This window comes from Panulirus ornatus, chromosome 20 (assembly GCF_036320965.1).
Source record: "Panulirus ornatus isolate Po-2019 chromosome 20, ASM3632096v1, whole genome shotgun sequence".
NCBI lineage: Eukaryota > Metazoa > Arthropoda > Malacostraca > Decapoda > Palinuridae > Panulirus > Panulirus ornatus.
Genome location: NC_092243.1, coordinates 6498744 through 6524204, shown reverse-complemented (window position 1 = coordinate 6524204; position 25461 = coordinate 6498744). Strand labels below are relative to the sequence as shown.

Genomic DNA, 25461 nt, shown 5'->3' with positions numbered 1-25461 from the left:
CGTATCGTCATCTTAAAGGATCTTACTTTTGTACTCAAGGGTCGTTAAGTCATGCTCAATGGTCGTACTGAAGGGCCGAATCGTTACGGAGCTCGAAAGGTCGTAATGTCGTATTCAATGGTCGCTGTGTCGTACTCAACGGTCGTCCCGAAAATCATAACTCATGGTCAAGTATCGTCATCAGGCGTCCCTCAACACCACACTTGTCTGATGCATCACTAACCATTAAAGAACTTGAAGAAGCAACGTTCACCCCCAGAGGTTAAATGGCATTTGTTTCAGATAACCACACACACACACACACACACACACACACACACACACACACACACACACACACACACTGACTGGGGACACTAGTTAATACAGAGCTTATAAAGGAATTTACGAAGTTGTATAATCGTAGAGAATGTTCACGAGATGGGGGCGTCCCACGAGAGTAAAACATTCCCTCGTCCTACAGTATAAATGAAGTAATTACAAATAGACAATTTTCACCCCCTTGAGATTTCATAACAACCCGAAGTTATGGAACAACCCAATGAAAAAAAAAAAAGAGGCTTTTGTGGTGGAAGAAAAAGATCCATAATTGGCGTTCAGGGTCGATGATTATCTGAAAAGGGGCTTATCACCATCTGGACTTTCTCTTTTTGATGACCAGGGAGGTGGAGGTGCCTCTACCTGTAATACTTCAGACCTACAACTCCACAGTACTATGATACACAACTTCGTTATAACAGCGCAACAATAAAATCACAAATACAAATATTATATAAAACTAATGTGAACAAGAGTCCCTTTTATATAGTACGAGCCAAGGATAAAATTACATCTTCATATGTACGAGTTTCGCTAATTTCATTTACACTCGTTATTCATCAACCAGTCTATCACATGCAGACAAACACATATACACCACAAGTTTCAAAACTCTCACACTAACCGCACCGTTTCACCAGTCACTCGCACACCACAGGTTTCACCAGTCACACGGATACAGCAAAAGTTTCAACAGTCTATGGTATACGGTCAAAAGTTTCATCCCTCCCTCGTGCACTATCACCTGTTTCACCTCTTTCCTCATCCACTATCAACTGTTTCACCTCTTTCCTCAACCACTATCCCATGTTTCACTCCTTTCCTCATCCACTATCCCATGTTTCACCCCCTCATACACTATTACATGTCCCATCACTCGCTCATACACTATCCCAAGTTTCACAAAGACCACATTCAACTAACTGTAACCATATACAGAACCTACCAGTGTTACCACACACCCCAGCGCACCATTACAACTCGCACCCGACCTCCAAACAACAGATGAAATAATTTCAGAGGTCTCTCAACATGGGGTCCAAAAGTTTCATAATTCCTTCGCACTCCACCACTTATTTCGGCACACACACACACACACACACACACACACACACACACACACACACACACACACACACACATCCTACATTAGGCCAAAAGTAGAAAATGCTCCTCAAGTTTCGTCATCGTACTTACAGAATCACAAAGATCTAACAGAGGGGGTCCAGAGGAGGGCAACAAAGACGGTACAGGAAATGAAGAGAACAGAGCCGCAGGAAACTGCCCATCATGGAAGAGGGGAGAGTAAGGGCCGACCTGACCACAAACTTTAAGTTTTTAAACCAGCTTGATGACGCAGACAGGGGACAGAGCTTCGACAGATGCAGCAATAGACTAGCCACAGGCCATGACGCGATATGAAGCAAGAAACTTGTTAAAAAAAAAAAGACTACAAAGGAGTGCTATCACGGTATGAGAGTGGTGGATGAACGAATGGAATAATTAGAGTTATGAGACAGTGAATGGGTACAGCACAGAGAAGTTTCAAAATCTGCATTAAAGAAGAGAAAATCCATGAGATGGGGCCCCCACTAGTGTAGAACTCCCTCTCCATGTCGTATGAAATAGGTACTTTTGCACACGAGATGGGGTTCCACGTGTAACCTACTCCTTCCCCGCACCGCACAAATCGGTAATTTCAAGTAGGTACTTACACACACGCACACCTTCCACCTATCCGTCACACTACCATTACTTTCACCAGACGGTGGTACGAATGGGGAATGTGAACAATAATATGTGACCTAGATGGGGTGATCGGAAAGACAGATAACTGAAGACCTAATGGTCTATGACGAGGTTAACTGCTGGAGGACAGCAATAGCAGAACATGGGAAGGCCGGGTAACAGAAGACCTGATGTTCTATTATCTACAGGAGGGCAGTTATGGCAGTACATGGGAACGACAGAAAACAGAAGACCTCGTGGTCTATGACGAGGTTTTACACTGGAGGACAGTAATGGCAGTGTATGGGAGAGACAGATAACAGAAGACCTGATAGATTATGAAGAGGCTGCCTGCTCGAATGGACAGTAATGTCAGCATATGAGAAGGACTAACAGAAGACCTGATGGTCTAAGACGAGAATTATCTGCTGGAAGACACCAATATCAGTCCATGGGAAGGGCACTTAAAAGAAAACCTGACGGTCTATAAGAAGATTATGCACTACACACCAGTAATAGTATCTTACAATCCTCATCTACACAGATGGGACAATATAGTAGAGCCAAAAGTAGTAAGACGTGAGAACGAAGGTTTATGTCGAATCCAAGAGGAGGGATGATGATGAAGACGCAACGTATCAAAGTAGTGGAGGAGGGTAAGGAAAAAAAAAAAAATCCCAGCTTGTGACATGTCCGGCCCATATCGTAACGGGATCCTGGTCCCAACCCGGTCATTACCAGTCCATAGCAATGGTGTTTAGCAAGTCTTCCCATCGACCAAATTCATTTACATATGTAATTGATGTGTGGGCTGTGTCTCTGCCTCTCCCTGTCTTACACAGCACAGCTGTGTGAACTAACTGTCCGTCCCGGCTGCTCGGACGCCAGCCTCATCATCCCGGTAGCTGAGACTCGATCCCCGTTAGTGAGAGGGTAATCCCAGTTACCAAAAGGGCAGTCTGTGTATTGAGGGACCATCCCATTTACTAGGAAATCATCCCATTTACTGAGCGGTCGTCCCATTTACTAGGGAAAACCGGTATTAGTTGACCATCTTTGGGTTACTAGGGTATCATTCCAATTACCAAGGCCCTTCCCAGTTACTGGGGATCATCCCAGGTATTGGTAACACCATCCCCGTTACTGAAAAAAACATCCCTGTAACGTAGATACCACCCAGGCAACTTACACATCATACCTAGGTTACTTATACACCATTTCATTTACATGTAGACCGCCGGTAGCTGGTCAATTTAACCCACGTCTCATTTATGCGGTAATGTCGTGCGGATAAATGAATCATAATTTTCATTCCTCTCCGATCATAACCTTGTCACTTCCCCACCCCACATTCTTTTTTCATAAATTTACGAAAGATCCTCTTCATGAGTATTACTCATAGATGAACTCCATTCATCTCTACGGTGAACGCCCTTCGGGGCTTTTCTTCCCCCTACACTCGGGATGCGACCATATTAACACTAGCCGCTTTTAACACCCTCTGCTAACGCCGTGTGCTATGGACAATTAAAAATAAATGGCATACATTAACGATCAACATCACTTCATTAAAAGGGGATGATCATCATCGCTGGCACGCTGAGCCGACAACAGGAGAGAGACAGAAGACAGATGCTGTGTTACCTGTTAGGTGACGCAGAGTTTTAATCTGTAGCAGACCCCAGGTGCTGATGATGGCTGCCCGCCTCCCGTGTTGAGTCCACACCTGTCCATGTTACTACGACCCCTTATGGTCAGGGACCACCATAGACATGTACACTGTACCTAGAGTTGCTGGCCGATGATACTTAAGTTACGAGATGAGGGCGCCAAGCAAGTGAAGACTCTGAGACATTGCTTTAATCATTGTAGCTCTACTGATAAGAGATCGCTGTTGACACATCTGTCCTCACAGATGCAAAGGAAATGATAATTATCTGTAATCGGATATCACTATTTAAGGTAACTGATGCTAATTACCTTTTAAGATTAAGAGGGATCACTGAACAAAAAAATTGAGAATAGGGTGATCTCAAGTGAAGTGTCGTGGTGTAGGTGATGGGTGTGTCATAAGCTATGGTGAAGGGAAGGGGTACAGAGTGCAGGTGAATGGGTATGGGTAACTACTGTGTAGTTGAGGATGTACATTCAAGGTGAGTGAGTAGGTGCGTGGGAGGGAGGAGGGATGATGGGCTACTGTGTAGCTGAGGTTGCAGTGCAGGTGAGTGGGTGTGGCTATCTGTGGTCTGGGTGAAGGATGGCAGACGTGTGGTGTGTGGAGAGGGATAACACCACAATATAGCAAGGCAGGTTGGAGGCTTTGGTAGGCTGTATGTCAGCAGGTTAATACCTCACGGCTCATCCGACTCACTGAGTGCGACAGGCTCTACGTCAGGAATGGGAGGGTATAGTATAGCCCCAATGTGGTCCTCCCGGAGCTGGCGGTAGCCTCCCTCCCTGGCAGCCTCCTGTAGCCGTAGACCCCTCCGGTAGGCTGCCGGGGAACCCATGAATGGGAATCCGTCCAATCCTCTAGTACGCACGCGTGGGTCCGCGGGGGGAAGTGTAAAAACTACGCGAACAGGTTTTCCTCTCCATTACGTCACAGAACCGGAACAACGCGACAAAAACCTCCCCCTGTCACTGACCTTCTTCTTCGTCGACGGCATGACCAGACGATTCCGCCCCACCTCTCACACATCATGTGGGCCTCCCATCACAAGACCAATCCACCTCAAGACGGTACTGACTCCCTCCACATTCGTTATGGCTCGCGCGAGATCCGCTCAAAGTGTGTAGGGGTATGAAGACAGATGTGCCTCCTGCGTCGTACGTGTGTCTGGAGAAAGGCGGCAACTTGCTCCCGTCCGTCCAGGGTCCACTCGTGTTCCGCGGGACGTTCCTACCAGCCATCATCAACTGTGCCAGCCACACACCCTGTGATTAAACGCGGGCGTCCCTAAACCCCTTTAATCATACCTTGGGGTCAAAATGCCACGACCACGAGCCACAAGTCTCCATGTGCTACAGAGATACTGCGGTGTTTCCTAACGTCCATGGAGGCGTCTGACTACGACCTTCCACTCTAAGAACTACTATTCTGACGATAATTACGGGTCGTTACCTTATGAAATCATGTAATAGACGTGTGTAATCGTCCACAGCGGTTATTCCGTAGGATACCGGGTGGGGTTTGCGCGGCTGAGGAGGCCCAACACCGGGCAAACCATCCACAAGACTTCAACAAATCCGCCTCGGCTCATCGTACCCTCGACCAGAATGAAGCCCAACGCGATCCCAAAGGCCACAGACACATTCATGTATATGGATGTAGAGTGGTAAAGAGCAACATACGTTCCAGAGGGGAGGAGGAGAAGGAGGAGTGAGTAACCGGGGCTTATGACCACACCACCTTCAGCGAGTCTTGCCACCATCGTCGTCATCACCACCACCAAGACGGCGACGACGACGACGACGATAGCGTTTGAAGCATCTGGCGGATGGCAGCTCCCTCCTCCACCTCCTCTGCCACCTGCTGCAGGACCTGGGTCAACCTTGCCATAGCCCCGTCTAGCCCGCCCCGCTACGCCCTCACGCTCATTCTTATGCAAATCTAGACGTGACCTTCCCCACCATACGTCCAATTTTGAGCCGAACCTTTCCTCTAACGACCCAGTGGGGCCACAAAGGGCTATAGCCACACACCGACACATTGTACCACATCCATAACCTACTTAATGGGGCCTCCTTGACCGACACGCAACCACACTTGCGTCACTACACTTACAAAACAACCCAGCGGACTCGTGCTCTCCCCACACCAGGGGGGAGTGTTGATCTATGCCCTACCCACACCAGGGGTCGTGTGAACCCATGCTCTACCCCACACCAGGATTCGTAAAACCCATGCTATCCCCACATCAGGGGTCGTAAGAACTCATGCTATGACCACACCAACGGTTCGCGAGGACCCACACCATACCCCACACCAGGAGTTCGCGAGGACCCACGCCATACCCAACATCAGGGGGTTGAGAGGATCCACGCCCCACCCCACACCAGGGGTTCGCGAGGACCCACACCCCACCCCACACCAGGGGCTTATGAGGACCCACGCCCTACTCAACAACAGGGCTCCGCGAGAACACATGCCCCACCCCACACCAGGGGTTCGTGAGGACCCACACCCCACCCCACACCAGGGGTTCGCGAGGACCCACGCCCCACCCCACACCAGGGGTTCGTGAGGACCCACGCCCCACCCCACAATCACCTTGCACGTCTGGTCCGCCTCGCGTATAGCCATAAAAACCCTGAGATACAACCAGCGTGGTCGACCCTGAGCCAAATGCCTGACAGTTTTAGAAGTCAAAAGGATATATAGTGAAAGTAATTAATGCTATATGCTAATGATTATCCAAGGAGAGAGAGAGAGAGAGAGAGAGAGAGAGAGAGAGAGAGAGAGAGAGAGAGAGAGAGAGAGAGAGAGCGTGAATGAGTTTGTGTGTGTGTGTGTGTGTGTGTGTGTGTGTGTGTGTGTGCGCGCGCGCTCTTGAGTGCACTTTTCCTGCAGCCATATATAGCATGTTGGAAGCGACGTATGACGTGTTTTAAGACTATGGGTGTTCCAGACCTTGTCTGTCTAGGTACACATTCCGAACCCTTTCCAAACCAACCCCACTCAACAGTCCATAATAGTTTTAATAGCTGTAGGCAATCTGCTAAACAATTTTCTCTCCCCGTTGTGCCTCCGTTTTCTTTATTGGGGTGGGTGACTCTCATCTTACACTTTCCTCCAGTAGAGGAAGTATCTCCATGTGTTGAATGGACACTGTGCTTCCTAGGACTTTCCCTAGACTAAATCTTAATAATAATCATTTCTCTAGCCTATTATTCAGACACTTCAGCTACAGTGCTTTCAGTCGTTCCCAACTGATCATTCTCACCCACCTAGAAGGACAGTCAAAGCACAAAATAGAATTCTATTCAGGAGAGCATAAGCGCTCTGAAGGGGCGTCAGGATCACCTTCTTTTTTCCTCCTGTTGACTCGTCTGGTACGTCAAATCCAGCCTGTCATCATTCTTTTAAGATAACTGCCGTTGTTCTCATTGTGTTCGCTCAAGGTAAGGTCGTCAACCATCACCACTCTCGAGTCCCAACGTACATAATAGTGTTTGTCAACATTACGTAATGTATTCTTGATATATAAGACATCAAACGTAACCTAAGTGGAATCATAACCTCCATCAGTGGTATCAAAACCTCCGTATAACGCTCAAATCCTCCTATAAGTAAAACGTAACATAACGTGAAGCATCCAAGACTAGTGAAAACAAAAAGAGGATCTCAGGACAACTCACAGTGGTGTTGGATGAGGGCGCCGCGCGAGGCGGTGAGGAGGACGAAGTCAGGTGGTGATTGTATGGGATGAAGGCCGGACGAGGGTCCAGCCTTCCCACCCTAGCTTCTTATCCCAGCCAGAGAGGGGGGGGGGGGGGGTCACCAGGTCTGCGACTGGACAGTCAAATTCCGTTCTGGGAGACGGGAGTCCCTACCAAACAGCACCCCCCCCCCCCCCCTGTGGCTGCTGCTGTCCTGGGAGACGGGAGTCCCTATCTACCAACCCCTCCTATGTGGCTGCTACTGTCCTAGGAGACGGTGGTTCCTCGTACCAGCTCTCCCATGGGGATGATGCTGCCTGCCTGCCCTCCCTCCCTCCCTCAGGGTCCTGGGTAAGAGGCAGGAGTAAGCAAGGCCGTCACGTCGCTGGACCCACCATCTGCTGACATAACTCACTCTGGATATCTTCCAGTCTGTGACACCGCCTAACCCACACTCCACCACGAGTAACCCACACTATTAAATTCAAATGTGGACACACACACACACACACACACACACACACACACGAGCTTCCACAAAGCTGTGGTTAGCGTTGCGACCCACTAATCTAAAAGGCTCGGGTCTCCGTCCCGAACAGGGCAGCCGGTTCACAGCCAACCCAGCTGTTCATCCTTCTAAATGGAGCTGGCCAGTGAATGGGTGCAAGACGCAAGCTTCCGTGTATATTATACAAAGGTTAAAGAATATGGAAAACAGACGGGGGGCAACACCACTGTAAAAGTCTCTTCCCTTAATACACAAACAGTAACCAAATGGTAATTACAGAAGCCATACCATATCATACACACACACACACACACACACACACACACAAACCATCTCGACACCTCCAGTCCAGATATCCGTACAGTAACTCCTTACTTTTTCGAATGATGAAAAAAAAATACCTGTACAGGAAACACACCTGAAGCCACTAGACAACCACCCTCCCGAAGATCCACAGGTGTGGTAAGCCTACTGGGTAAAAGAAGACCACATAAATGCACTCCTTCAACCCCGTCAGCAGTAGACCTCCGGCCTAGAGGCAAACCGGCTCCTCCTCCTTCCCCACCCCCACCAACCACAACTACCCGGCTATAACTATATTAGTAGGCCAGGGACGCCTGTTGTTACTGGCCTGTGTATTGGCCTAGAGACCTCTGGTGTCTATTGTTACCGACCTAGAGACCTCGGGTGTCTGTTGTTACTGGCCTAGAGACCTCGGATGTCTGTTGTTGCTGACCAAGAGACCTCGGGTGTCTGTTGTTACTGGCCTAGAGACCTTGGGTGTCTGTTGCTACTGGCCTGTATACTGAACAAGAGACCATGGATGTGTGTTATTACTAGCCTGCACTGGACAAGAGACCTCAAGAGTAATATTGACACCACCAGTCTGAACCGGTGCAAAAAGCAGCACTCTCGAGCCAATACGAAAGAGAAAACTCTTTATCCAATATGAAAGCAGGACTATAACCACAATGAAAGCTGCACTATAACCACAATGAAAGCTGCACTATAACCACAATGGAAGCTGCACTATAACCACAATGAAAGCTGCACCTCTGCCAATAGGTGGGGTAAGTTAAGGTTTCGTTAGAGCAAGTGAGGTAGTTTTACCCAGTCGATATCTTGACCCAACCACATCCACATAATTTACAACGTTCTTAACTGACTTTCTTCTGCCGTCACGACCTAAAGACTATGCCTTGTTACCTAGCGACACCCCGAGATCGCAAGAGGAGTCTAATCTAACGTCAATCTTTCAGTCTTTGGATGAAGATACGACCGATGATATATATATATATATATATATATATATATATATATATATATATATATAGAGGTACGAAAGAGGATGTATGCAGGTACGATCAAGGATATATATATAGGTACGACCGAGGATATATGTAGGTACAACCGAGGATATATATATATATATATATATAATTCATGAAGAACCTCGGGCGGGTTTAAGTGGAGGAGGCTCGCCTGTGTCGTGGGATGAGTAAAGGATAAGGGTCTTAAGGAGAAAGGTAGCGTCCTTGGGGTCAGGGAGTACAGCCGTCCCTTCTCTACATACCTGCTACTTCACACCCAACACTGACCCTCCCATGGCCTACCCTTCTTGCCTCACGTATCCTCTCTATACGACACCATACACCTGCTGACTCCACACACACACACACACACACACACGTACTCCAACTAACACATACAATTGGTACTCCATATGGTCTGTGTGGATAGTTGATGTGCAAGGGATAGTCTGTGTGAATAGTTGATGTACAGGGGATGGACTGCGTGGATAGTTGATGTGCAGGGGATGGTCTATGACGACACATGAAGTGTACAAGATGGACTGTGCGGATAGATGATGTGCAGGGGATGTACAAGGGAGGGACTTCAGTGAAGATAGCGGATGTGCCGGAGATGCCCGACAATCCAGTCACTCTGCCTACCCAGAAACTCGGGGATGATTGAGAGGAAGGAAGGAAGGAGAGGGAGAGAGAGAGAGAGAGAGAGAGAGAGAGAGAGAGAGAGAGAGAGAGAGATCTTGTCGCAAGATAAACGTGTCCTGATAACCCTGGGTTTCTTTTGCACAGTTAAATCATAAACACCACACCATTGGCCTCCCTCTCCATCGCCGTCTACACCTGCCATTATCGCATGATATCACATCTGCAGCGGTGTTCCGGCAACCCGATGGCCGGCAGTGGGTCACACTTACTACACACGAGAGTACATTTAGTGCCTGTTCATCCTACGTGGCTCAGACGAGACGCAAAGACGCGAGGAAGAGATGGAGGAAGGGAAAAGAATACGACTTTCCCAATGTGGTAACTTAATGAACACGTTAGAATCTCGTACTATCGCGAGAGCGCTGACCTGCAGGACAATATTCTGAGTGATAGATTTTGCCATACTAAATCACTACTTTAAAGGACTAAGAAATACAACAAATATTTACATGAAATATTACATAAATATTACATAATGAGTATATATACATATATATATATATATATATATATATATATATATATATATATATATATATATATATATATATATATATATAAATCATACAAACCTTCAACAGCCAGGATCGAACCCGGGACCCCTGCGCAACAGGCGGGAGAACTACCGCTAAGATATGATCGCCCCTAATAGGGAAACGACTATTCGAATACTATGTACTCGAATACCCTTCGTCTCACGTTGGTGAGCAACGGGGTCTACACCGGTCCTTTCCCATCAGGCTCACACAGCCAGCAAATAGCATTTCATTGGGGGCGATCATAGCCTAGCGGTAGCGCTCCCGCCTGTTGCGCAGGGGTCCCGGGTTCGATCCTGGAGGTTTGTATATTCTATGAAAGTGAGCGATCATATGAACTTTGTTCATATATATATATATGCACTAGTGAACAAAAAAAAATGTAGTCTTATCCCCTACTCACAGTTGTTCAACGTCCAATAGGATTCTTTCTTTTTACCAATAAACTATGGTAGAAAATCTATTGCAAGATAATGAATAAAATACTAAAGAGAAAGTTTTGTGTGTGACGTGGATGGTGACGATTTTCACCAAAGCAACAACTGCTTCACCAGATCTATTCCGGTACATTTTCTTTTTACGATACTCCGAGTCATTACGAACGATGACTGGGCATCAGGTGACTCACTAGATGATGACTGGGCATCAGGTGACTCACTAGACGATGACTGGGCATCAGGTGACTCACTAGACGATGACTGGGGTTCAGTCTTCTGTAAGATCCTCATAAGGTGGCTCATTAGATAACTGGGGTTCAGTCTTTTGAAAGATCCTCATAAGGTGGCTCATTAGATGACTGGGGTTCAGTCTTCTGCAAGATCTTCATCAGGTGACTCACTAGATGATGACTGGGGTTCAGCCTTAAGTAGGATCCTCTGTTGGTGACTACCCCATCAACCACCTGCCTCCTACGACACTGGTCGTCGTCACATTGGTTATGGATCAAGGATAAGAGACCGTCAATAAAACGTCAGATATTAAAACAATTCCCATGTGATTGATTACCTTCAGGAAGGATATATTTACAAGCTCGCTATATATATATATATATATATATATATATATATATATATATATATATATATATATACCTCGCAAACGCGGGAGACAGCGACAAAGTAAAAAAAAAAAAAAAAAAAAAATATATATATATATATATATATATATATATATATATATATATATATAGGAAAGGATCACAATGGAGCGAGTGATCAAGTATATCACTATGAGTCTACGGGGAAATGAAACACGATAAGTTCCCAAGTGCATTTTCGGGTAATAATCACATCATCAGGGGAGATACGAGAAAGAAATATAAGTCAGTTGATATACAACGAAGAGATACATGATAGATATATAACGGTCACTTGATATACAACGAAGAGGATATACACGAAAGATACATAACGGTCAGTTGACATACAACGAAGAGACGTAGCTAGGATGCCATCTGGTAAACAAATCACGAGCTACACGCAGAGTACGAGTGTGTGGAACGAATTGAAGAAGGTGTTCGAAGACATTTCGGTCGGTGGATATATAGCACATAGCATGACGATGATGACCTTACTGAACCTTGGCTGTTCACAGGCCTTATAGCCCAACCAACCAACCTTCATCACACCTGGTCGACTGGTTATGCCAACCAACTCAACCGAACCCAATCTCCCTCACACCTCTACCATTTATCATAATGCATCTTTGAAATTTAAAAAGCATCATGCTTAAAATATTAAGGTCAGTATCACATGTCTTTAGATATAAATCACTGTTACTTATACTGGAAATTCCTTTTCTTTTCTAGGAAATCCTTTACCACGACACTCTCCTCCTCCACCACTTCCTGGAACGGGTGGTGGCGGCGGAGCGCGCCACCCCCACACACCCTACTTTTACCACACTGACCAGGATCTAAGAAATGAAGACATGTTCACCAGGACGTTTTATTCTTTTTTTTTTTTAATGAAATCAATTCACCGTTTTACATCACATCTTAAAAACGATCAAAGTTCTTTTAAAATATTTTAAATTTAATTATCAAAGTTCGGTAGCTTCCTAAGGCTGGCCGTGATGAAAACATTGTTCACAGTTCGCGGAGTTAGGATAGACAATGTCTGAATTACGGGGAGCAAACGTGGCAACGAGGACTGGCCCCACGTACTGTTAAGGACAGCCAACGATAGGAGTATTTATATATATATATATATATATATATATATATATATATATATATATATATATATATATATATACCATAAAAAAATTGTACGATATGTAAGAGGTTGATTATCTTATAAAAGCCTTTCTCCCGCCTTATTCATAGCGCCATAAAACTGCATGTTGCAATTCACGGTGACCCGTGGAGAGGTGTTGACACTGTGACGTCACCGGTGGCGGGACAGTCCGCTCAGAGCTCCTCCTCCCCAAACTCAAGATGTATAAGCCTTTACGAAAAAAAAATCATGAATAGTGAGATAAATCGAGACAATAGGACTTTCATATCTTGAGAACGTACGTGTGTGTGTGTGTCTGTGTGTGTGTGTGTGTGTGTGTGTGTGTGTGTGTGTGTCTACCTAGAGTACGGTAAGGGAGGGAGGATCCCAACTCTTGCATTATGTAATATATGTACCATACAGTATACCGTGCCCCTGAGCAAGCAGGCGACAAAGGCTGGGGCACCAGTGGTAACAAGGCTGGGAACAAAAAGTTGTTTCCTATGCGCTAATCTGCAAAAGCAAGAAGAAAAAAAGAGTCGCATCAGACCGCGCACGGGGCCACGGACTTACATGAGCAGCCAAAATCACACTGCTAAATCAGGTTACTCAGCAGTGAGGCTTAACCTTTCTTAAGCAACACGCGTTCTCCGGCATATATGGCTCGAATGACCTACAGAAATTCAGTTCCGATACACGATTCTAAATGAAGTGGCGGGTGGGGGAGGAGCGTTCTTCTTTACATGTCGGGCGATCGGGGCATGAACGTGCAGGAGGGTGAAAGGCGTGCAAGGGATAGAGTGAACTGGAAAGATGTGGTATACTGGGGCCGACGTGCCGTCAATGGACTGAACTAGGGCATGTGAAGCGGCCGAGGTAAGCTACGGTAAGGCATATAGGGCCTGGTTGCGGATCGGGAGCTGTGGTGTCAGCAAATTACACATGACAAAGAGAGTGGCTGTGAGCGGATGTGACCTTTCTTCGTCCGTTCCCGGCGCTACCTCGCTAAAGCAAGAAACAGGAGAGAGAGAGAGAGAGAGAGAGAGAGAGAGAGAGAGAGAGAGAGAGAGAGAGAGAGAGAGAGAGAGAGAGAGAGAGAGGTATACACACACGTTGAAGTACCAGTCTACTAAACGAATGAAATAGAAACTCCATTGTAGAGAAATCAGATGGGGAAGGAGTCAAACCCTTACAACCTCACGTCATCCTATGTCGCCGTGTCAAGTTTGGTGCCGACTACTCAAGAAGTGTGGAAACGTAACAGAAACAGATTCATATTTGACTATGATGACCAAAGGTGCAGGTTAATTCAGGCAGTGGCAAGTTATCAGTACGCTAACTATAGTCATGGTGTGTGTGTGTGTGTGTGTGTGTGTGTGTGTGTGTGTGTGTGTGTGTGTGTGTGTCAGTGGAAGGAAGAGACACACCAGCGATACTGGTTTACAGTGACTGGCAGGCACTCCTGCAAGCCGTGCGTGACATACGTCCACCTGCAGGTGAAGGTGACCTCGATCATCACGGACCTTGATTCTCTGAGAACCTTTTGCCTCCACCTTGACCTAAGTGACCTTGATTCTCTCACACCTGCTCTCAACTTGACCTCAGTGACTGACTCTATGAGAACCTTTACTTCTAGCAAGTCCTTGAAAAGTTCAGCACGACTGATGTCCCAGTCAGTAATGCAGAGGTGTTTGATTTCTCCTCACCTGAAGAACGACGGAAACCGAAGGATGGTTTCCAAACCCACGTCAAATTGAATCGCAACCCTTCCTTCTCACCCACCTTCTTCTTACTTGTATTCAGAGTACCTATGATTCTCGAATCATTAGAGCCTCATCATAATTCGACATGAAAAGATTGGCTTTGTTAACCTGGATGCTGATAGAGGCATTATAGTATCATTATATATGGAAAGACTGGCTTCAATAACCCGGATGCTGACGTGGGTTAGGACACAAAAAATCAGGCACGAAGCGACTCATAATCAACAAACACATTCCATAATTTCAAGAACCTCTCAATATACCGAAAGGTAACAGGAAGCATCTTTCTTTTTTATGTCCTTTGGTTTTTCTACACAGGTCTCATGCGACACACTGTACAAGATATATATCGTTCGATCAAGATATACTAGTCTTGCAACTCGAGCTTTAGTCTTGCTGAGCAATGCTAACCTAACCAGGAAGCCCAGACTATCATCACTCACGGTGCGGTGTCAGTGCAACTGGAAGGTGTTGGTTGAATGAGGAAACCCGATGTTCCTCCTGGTAATCCTGTCACTCCTGGAAATCCTAAATGTTGCTTCTGGGAATCCTGTGTTACCCCTATAAATTTGGTGAAAATCAAGGAAACCTAGTGGCATTCTGGAAACCTAGTGTAACAGCTAGAAACCATGTACTACTCTGGAAAACCTGTGTTACTCCTGGAAATCCTGTGTTACTCCTGGATAACCTGTGTTACTCCTGGAAAACCTGTGTTACTCCTGGAAAACCTGTGTCACTTCAGGAAATCCGTGATGCTCTTAGAAACTCATTAAAAAAGATGGAAAACAAATGTATACCTAGAGACAGGTGTAACTCCTTCAGAAGTGAATGTATACCTGTAAATCCAGTAACATATTCCAATTTGCAGTGTTACATCAGACAACCTGTTCTCCTCCAGCAGAAAGGCAACCACACACAAGGGTCGTACCATCGTGCGCAAAAAGGTAGTCAAATGCCATTCTTGATGCGTATTACACAATGACAGAGTTTTGTGGACATGAAACAAAACCTGATGAAATCTTTGAAATTACTTGTTTGCTACTGACAAGCGAATAAATCTTTCATCTTATGGAAAAAGTATAATACAGCCATGTTCAACAAGCAACACTCATAAGCCTTGCGTGCAGTTCAGTGTTTCACCCCCCAGATCAAGACTTTGTCCAGATATATTAGTTAGCGATAGGCCGTGGTTAGTGTAAGGGGTTACCGAGAGAATGCTTTTACCAGGCTCCCCTGACCGGTCATCCATTACCACCACTCACTCATCCACCTCACCATTCACCACTTCCTCGTCTTCTCGACCATCTCGTTGACCCATCTTACCCATTCCTAACCTTGCCTCCCCGTTTCCTTCCACAACCTCGCACTTGCTCCACTGGTTCGCCTCTGCTTACATATAAAAAAAAAAACTGTTTGCATCCTTCAGACTGGCAAACCCATTCCTGCAAAAAATCAACCAACATGTGCGGATCGACTGGTCGACCAGACAGTCTGCCAAGCCGCAAACATCAATGTACGCGACCTGGGTTGCGCGGTCTTCAGATCTGCTGGTACCGTTCGTAGCGGGTGTGAACGAGCTGGACCCGCGCCATCTGTGAAGCTGCTCCACTGCCTTCAACCGAGAGCATGAATTCCTAATTACTAATCACTCATGCAAATGTATTTGCCGTTAATGGAACGTGGCGGTGCGGCGAGCCTGCAGCGGTTAAGCTATAGAAGCGACGGTTACTAACGTCACGAACGCTGGTGCCGTCCTGCCATCCGTTCTCCGCAAACCACCACAACCATACAGTCGTCACGCATCATAAGCGCTTAATAACGGTAATTTGCTAATTAACGCAAAACACGCATACATACACAGATACAACAACAGGGAGAAACCACATTCACGAACATATGACGTAAACGTTTGCCAACATATGCATCTCTTAAACTAGATCATGGAAAATTCCTATGGTCCAGTACCTGTTAAGCGAATTAGAACCCTCAGCAAATGGGCGCAAATATCTAAATATCCATATGTCTATATTCAATATATGAATTCCAATAGTAACAATAATGGAATGATAATCTTTGGACTACGTGAGTACTACTTAATAAAAATGATACCAATATCGGTAACAAGCCACAACACATGGCACCGAAAAGCTTTTTCTTTTCAAGACGCAATATATATATATATATATATATATATATATATATATATATATATATATATATATATGATTCGTGGAGATAAGGGAGAAAGGATACTATCCAAGTATCACCTGCGAGTCGTAGTGGAAGGCGACTATGAGTGGCGGGAGCGTGGGTGCTAGAAATCCTACCCTCTGAGGTTGTCATCTGTTCTGGACGCTACCTTCCTCACTCGGGAAATAACGAACAAGTACGATATATATATATATATATATATATATATATATATATATATATATATATATATATATATATATATCGAAGGCTAATCATTACTTTCTAAAGTGGGGGGTACAAATGCTACTTTGTCCTCGGCATTCAAAAACCGGTGGAGTGAGTACATTTACCTCTCCTGACCCATAAAAAGTTGTACCTATGGATGGCCTTGGCAACAATTCACACCTACCACAGCGCAGCCTCACTGTTAAATGGTGGAAAGATATGGATGGAATAACATGATCAACGTGGTAAGTTCCCAAAAGGTACGCAGTAAAAACAAAGCTTACAAAACTTCGTAATATTGGTACTATAACAAACAAAATCCACCGGCCGGCGTCAGTGTTAACCAAGAGTAAAGCCTGGTACATATAGGAGTACCAATCATATAAATAATAACCATCATAACTTATACTCAATAAAATAATGAGACTATCTACAGAATGACTTGTCAGTAAACAGGCTCAAGCAATAGTTTCTCACGCAATCTCATTTCTTCCTTTTTTCAGTACTAGTGTTCTAATGATGATAGCGCCAAAAATCGCAAAGCTTGCCAGGTTCGAAATCGTGGAAAGGTGATGGATCAAAACAAATGGAAGCAGACCATCTCAACCAGCTGAGTCCTTGAAGAAAAAAAAAGCCATATATATCCTCACAATCACGTAATGAATAATTAGATAAAAGGTTTCCGGGTTTTACCTGCAATTCTTAATTGAAATCTAAGTTACTAGTTCCCATGTTTCCCATACTACATGTACGAGCCTAGTTATGCAATTTCAACTTCAACACATTATTCCGTAAAGTTAAGAATGGGATCGTAGGACTAGGTTCCCCCTGTACAGTGTTACCAGATGTATAAGGTATGTCATAAAGATTTAATTCGGTATATATATATATATATATATATATATATATATATATATATATATATATATCTTTTTCTTTCAAACTATTCGCCATTTCCCGCATTAGCAAGGTAGCGTTAAGAACAGAGGACTCGGCCTCTGAGGGAATATCCTCACCTGGCCCCCTTCTCTGTTCCTTCTTTTGGAAAAAAAGAAAAAAAAACGTAGCGGTTATAATGATTCTTCAACTGCAACAAAAATAATACCAATTTAATCACTATGAACAACACTTCTTAGTCAAAAAACAATTAAAACAGACTTCCAGGATGAATAAACATGTTACAGTATGTCTCAACAGAATGATTACGTGTAACGTCTTAATTATATACCATCAGGATGGTGTCAGGGGTGCAAGTTTCCACTAGCTTCGTAAACCGACATGACTTATCGTTAATTAGTTTAAACCTCTTCCTTCCTCTTATATACAATGCACTGCCATACTAAAGGACAAAAACAATGCAACAATAGCAGACAATAAAAACCAAAGACAAAACTGAATAACTAATAATGGTAAATAACCGTAATAATGGTAAGTTAAAAATAGATATCTCCTCCATTGATCTCGTTTTTGTCTGTTAACATTCTCACATTCTTATCTGTTTTAAAACCATACTTAAACATCTCTGTGAGCAGAGCTAAAACGGCACCTCAGACAGAACAATTCAAAGAGAAACATTCTATGCAGTGCACTGAAATGTGATTACAAAAAAGAACACATGAAAGAAAATAATATATATATATATATGTAATGACAATGCATCGTACATTACACTTCTTTCACTATGATAATCGCTTGTAGAAAAATAATTACACTTTATTTCACTTTCTTCATCTGTAGCGGCATGTCAGACGATACAGTCCAATTTCATTTTTAATTTGCTTAAAAGAATTTGGTTTTGAAATAAATATTTGACAAACTTCAGCCGAGTCCTGCAAAAGTCCCGGAAAAATAAATGGCAGCTATAGAACTGTGGTGGTGTGCAGGCCCTCTTACAACAGCCTAGTCTACCATGAACAGCCTGCCGTTCGGTGGGTATTTCAGTATTCTAACCTAACTGTGGTTTGCTTCAGCGACGAATTTTCATAATCATGGGAAGTGTTACATTTCCGGCGGGTCAAGAGGTAAACACTACTAACCGAGTGATGAAAGCTGCAGGTAGTACCTAGACCAAGGTGCCTCACGCACTGGGTATTTGTCGTTGGCTGAGTCACACCACATGTAAAGCGATACTGATGAAACGCGCCGGAAACACGCTGTTCTACACTCGTCTCTGTCTTAATACATCTATTATTATCATTATTATTATTATTATTATTATTATTATTATCATTATCATTATTATTATTATTATTATTATTATTATCAATTACCATTATCATTATACAAGCCCAGGAGCACTTTTACAAAGGGGTCCTGGGGCTATACCCGTGTAACCTCAGGCAGGGGCATTCCTGCAACATACACACACACACACATGAATATATACATATATTTTTGATACCTGATCGCCGTTTCCCTTGTTAGCGTGGTAGCACCAGGAACAGAAGAAGAAAGCTGCATCCGTTCACATCATTCTCTCAAGCTGTCATATGTAATGCACCGAAACCACAGCCCCCTATCAACAGCCTGGTGCCACAAACCTTTCCATGGTTTTGCCCCGGAAGCTTCACATGTCCTGGTACAGTTAACCCGACAATGCAAAATCAGAAGGAAAAACACACAGATTCCTAGTTACTGATCATTTTACAGAAAAAATTATATATCAAATAATTCTTTACTTTTTAGCAGCGTTATGTACATACAGCAAAATACATCACACCCTAATATTAGAATGGTTCAGTTTCCTAGAACAAGATGGTTACAAGAGAAATCTAGTTCTTCGTCAATGTAGTTTTCATTGTTAAAAACACTTTAAACGAAGAATCTGCCTGTTTGCCGAAAAAAGTGAAATATTTCAAACAGATAAAACACCTTTCTCCCATAATGATGATACTGTGACACCCAAGTTCGATGCAGGAGAGAAGGCACCGGTAGTCTGCGTCAAGCGAAAACCCAATAAATATTCCATGGTGTAAATGGTTAGCGTTGCTGACTATAAATCACGTACAGGCCCACCGGGGTTCGAATCTTGAGCGTGCCGTGCTAATCGGCCCACAGCCGATGCAGCTGTTCATCTTTCTGTGTGGGTGATCGATAAATGGGTGTATATATATATATATATATATATATATATATATATATATATATATATATATATATATATATATATATATATATATCATCGTCTAGGTAGGTCGTTTTGATATACAGTTTGAAGTCAATCCATTTTCAATCATCGCCACATGATCATCTATCCAGTCTTCGAACAGTATTCTTTGTTAGAGTTTCCTGTCTTTCTACCTTTTTCTTGGTCTTCGTCTGGAACCCATTCATATGCCGTCTCGGAATCCGTTTAGTAGCCTACTGTTAGACTCTCCGGCCACTTCAGCAATAACTGATCTGGGAAGTTAACGGTATGATAATGAGCTCTTCTCTAAGGACCTCCGGTCCGTTACTTTATGCGTTTCGGTCTTTCTTAATATCTTTCGAATTCCCTGAAAATTCGGTTCCACCACTCCAAATTTTTCTAGGTCAGGTTAGATTAGGTTAAGGTTAGGTTAGAGTAAAATATGACCTAACCTTTCTTGATATTTTTCTCATTTTTCTCATTACTGTTGCGATTAATGTGCTCTTGTTCGTTACAGTCAGCCTACGATTAAAACCCATACGTTAAAATCGGAACGAAAATGCTGTTCTTAAGGTATGGGATCAAGCATTTGTGATAGTCTTTTATTCTACTCTCCATTCCAGTTATGCAATGATTTATATCTCTTTATTGGCGTTAAGTACCACAATCACATTCACTGTGAATATTACAACCATCATAATATTACAAGTAATATAAAATACGAGAGTCCAATTTATGTCTGGGTTTCATATACAGGTTATAAAGTTTTCGCGTGCGAGTCTTGGCTAGGTACAAGTTAACCTGCTATCGTCTGCCCGGCCACGTACGGTAATGAAGACACATCTGGGACCCGTGTGCAATATAAGCGTCCCGGAGCGCGTGTCACACCGCCTAATTTGCAGAGCAGAACACTAAATAGAATTTGTGGACCGTCCCTATCGTGGCTGTCGGCACGACACAGACGTCGACGAAGATGACACCGATTAAAAGATGATCTGTAGCGTCGCTCGCCAGCTTAAGGAGGTCATGACAGTAAAGGATTACTCTGTCGCTATCCAACAGGGTACAGGGGCCATAGGACGACCCTGAGGAGTTAACGCGGAATGACGCACCACCATCCACAGGTTACAAGTCTTACCAGACACCATCCACAGGACAGGGTGCTCTTGGTGAACACACTTGGAACGTGCAGTAAAAGTGTGTGGGGACCCCTCAAGCGGAACTGGCCTGGCGGAATATTAGAAGAAAGTCCTTACAGAGCGAGGATCATGAAGCTGGGAACGAAATTAATGGACCAAGGAGAAGAGGACTGGCAGGATCCTATATATACTGGACGTACACCTGAGGTGTAGAGAGGTAGCTGGTGGCCACACTACTGTTAGTGTGAACGGCCTCCATGTCCAGCTGAAATGGCAGGAATGAATGTACAGCCTCTGTAATGAACAACGACCCTTTAGTTATGGCCAGGTAAAGGACAGCTGCCTTAGCCAGAAATATGAGTAAAAAAAATAAAAAAAAAGCGCTTTCCGTACGATGAATAATCTCAAAATAATACAATCTTACACACGAACCCACTAATGTTTCCCTTGGCCACAGTGCATGAGAAATCTACAGCTTCTCTGCCCTCACGGAACACACACCTAGCTCACTCCCTAGAAAAGACGGGGCAACAAAAATGCAAAATGCCCCCAAATTCTTTTTTGATCACCGCAGATCACACGAGAGAGGCCGCTACAGTTATAAGACCGGTATCCACTTCCCTAAGGAGCGCAACTGGTGCTTTATTATCAGCCAGGAAATAGCAGTTGTGCGACGTTATATGGTGCTGGCGGTTGTTGTGGTTGGTTGTGCTGCTGGTTGTACTTGACGGGGGGAGGCGGGGGAGTGTTGACCACGGCAGCCAGCATGGTACACGGCAGATGACGGGGGTTTCCAGCTAACTGTTCCCTCGTTACCAACAAAACGGAGCCGCGGTTTCAGCCCGAGGACGCAAGAAGGAAAGTAAGTCCGGTAACTAACGGTTCAGAGAAAACGTGAAAACAAAAAATGTGGGACGTTGGCTGGCGTGGGCCTCCTGCTGCTGCTGTTGTGGCGTCACGGACAGCGGTGCGATGGTCCCCCGCTGCCTGCAAGACGGCAGGAGTTCGCGATACCTGCATGACAGTAGGGAGGAGTCCGCCGGACCGCTACAGGACGGAAGGCAAGACTCCGGGACACCTGCAGGACGGGAGGAGTACGGGACCGTTACAGGACTAGGGTCGGGAGACGTCTGGTACACCTGCAGGACGGGAAGAATCCAGGGCACCTGCAAGAGGCGGAGGGACACCTACAGAAAGGAGAGTCCAGGACAGCTACAGTAAGGGAGCAATCCGGGACACCTACAGATGGGAGGAGTGGAGGGGCAAGGATGAACGCGGCTGGTGAGGTGAACGTCCTCCACACACACAAACACCCTCGCTGGCTGGTAGTGTCTGGAGCGGGGCCAAAGGAGTGTCCCTGACCTGCTATAGCCCTAGACGTCCCCACACGAAAACCAATCATCCAGTCACACCGCCGCCTTAAGCCTCCGACCCAGGGAGGAGGAACCTGGCTGCTTTACAGATAAGCCAGGAATTAATGTCCAGTAAGATGAAGTGAGGTATCACCACTGGTTCCGCTTGCATCATAGGACTGTCCACCGGTAAAACCAGTGCCACACCCAGCTTAGAAGACCACTGCATTTCGCAGTAAGTCTGATGACCAATGAACAATCATTGTAAACTTAGCGGCTATTTGGTCTTGCTCTTTTTAATGAATAGTGTAAGCATAGCTATGAGCAACACTTAATAACGTAAGGACAGGTAAATTGTAAAAATCTAAAGCATATCGTACATGAAATACAAAAGGATGTGACACAAAAGTGCATATGCGATATTAAGTAAATGATTACATCAGACAGAATGGTTATATTAATCAAGTGTTGGGAAGAACCACAAGCAACCACCAACACTTGAATCCCTCACAGCTCCCTGACTCAACACACTTCATCCACCCGAATCCCTCACAGCTCCCTGACTCAGCAATCTTCATCCACCCGAATCCCTCTCAGCTCCCTGACTCAGCACTCTGCATCCACCCTAGTCCCTCACGGCTCCCTGACTCAGCATTCTTCATTCACGCGAGTCCCCCACAGCTCCCTGACTCCTCATCCACCTGAGTCCCTCACAGCTCCCTGACTCAGCACCCTACATCCACCCGAGTCGCCCACGGCTCCCTGACTCAGCACTCTTCATTCACCCGAGTTTCCCACAGCTCCCTGACTCAGCATTCTACATCCACCCGAGCCCCGCACAGCTCCCTGACTCAGCACTCTACATCCACCTGAGCGTCGCTCACAGCTCCTTGTCTCTTGACATTGTGCCCTAAAACCAGTGTCAAATCCCAACCTCTCCTCCTTACTAAACTACCAAAAACACGCACACTAACACTCAGGCAGGCATGAATTAACTCCCCCTCCACACATGGGTACTACAGTTATCGACAGGTCTCATTATGGTATGCAAAAGTAGTCCGGCTGCATCGCAAGAGGGAGTGAGACATTCCAGGAAATTCCTATACATAACTTAAGGGTCCCCTGCCCTGGGCTTCCCAAGTCTGGTCGTTGACCCTAAGCAAGGCGGTCATATTAGTGCTGCCGAACACACCTTCGCCAGGGATCACACGGATAGGCTCTAACCAGTGACACCAGGGGTGTCATCAGTTACGACTCGTTACCGCCAGAGACATGACAGATGCCCTAGGCACCTGCTAACGTCCCTGCAGAAGTATGGTGCTGGCTGCCAGTACACCTGCTATCGCTAATCTCAACATATGCTGTGGCACCAATCCATACATTTGCCGTTTGCTGTCCAGGGATCTAACAGCCGGGAAACAGCGATCAAGAGTGAAAATAGTAATAATGAAAATAATAATAATAATAATAATAATAATAATAATAATAATAATAATAATAGTAATAATAATAATGATAATAGTAATAATATAAAATGAATAATATATATATATATATATATATATATATATATATATATATATATATATATATATATATATATATATATATATACCTGCAGTTAGTCTGATGAGTTGCATGTTCACTTACAGAGCAATGACTTCAAGAGCGAGGATACAGCGCAGACACCGTCCGTCCACGGGACAGTTGCTCGGGCAAAACCTTGAATAAAAACCATCTCAAACGTCGCAAAGGTTAAGAAACCTTTCCTCTACATCCGGTCTCTCTCTCTCTCTCTCTCTCTCTCTCTCTCTCTCTCTCTCTCTCTCTCTCTCTCTCTCTCTCTCTCTCTCGTCTATACATGTTTGTAATTTTGTGTGCATGAATACCTATATACTACGGGAAGGGAGTTCTGCACACATGGGAAAACATCTCTTAAATGTTATTTACCAACATCCATCTTGACCTATCACAGACTGTAAACAATTATAGTTTCGTTGACTGATTCCGTATGTATGTAGGTATACGTAAGCACATAATACATCCACTGTATGTGCAACTTGTGTATATACGTTTTCAGTGTGTGTGTGTGTGTGTGTGTGTGTGTGTGTGTGTGTGTGTGTGTGTGTGTGTTGGGACGGTTCTGCCAACAAGTATGTGGCGCCATTTTCAATCACAACACGAACATTAAACAAGAACGTCCATCCAACTCTGGTGTCCGCAGCCCCTCTGCACATCACAGCCTGGCACCGGGCTGTCTCCTGCTTCTGATATACGACACACTCCTTTCCGTTTAAAAACTCATCATCGCGATAAAACCTAATCAATATATTTGTCAACGAAGGGTGCTCCCATCCAACAATTTGCACTTCCTGGTAGAATGGACTTCGGTTCGCTGGCTTTTACAAGGCTGCGTCCTGCCACGGAGGCCAGCGTCACGAATGGTCCACGGCCGGGGGTGAGGGTCGGTCGATCCCGCCACCTGTTACTGCAAGAAGCACCAGGTCCTCCGCGCGCAGCTGCCTCATCGGATGTGCTGCCAGAGCAGCTGCGACAGCGACGTGTCCAATGAGCTTTACGTCGTTTAATACACAGTAAACTTTCGTGGTCCTACAATGAATAATTTCATATATGAATATATGCAGAAGTACATACATAGACTTTATATATATATATATATATATATATATATATATATATATATATATATATATATATATATATATATATATATATATATATATATATATATATATATATAGTTCTGTAGTGTTCTTCATTTTCCCCAATAGCGTCAGACAGTCTAAGGTCCCCACTATACGGACGTCACCTGGGCCAAGTTTTCAGGTGTCAGCGCGATAGTGCAAGAGGACACCATTAAGCCGGATATGGTTGACGGGAGCCGCCTCAGCAACACATGTCGTTGATTGATGACTCCCGGCAAGAGTGTGTGTGTGTGTGT

General features: G+C 44.8%; 1 protein-coding gene across 1 annotated transcript in view; it reads right to left on the bottom strand.

The window, feature by feature from the left end:
- The window catches only part of qless (decaprenyl diphosphate synthase subunit 1 qless), a 120518-nt gene that overhangs the window by 88710 nt on the left and 6347 nt on the right, over positions 1-25461 (bottom strand). The gene's annotated exons all lie outside the window — the stretch shown is intronic.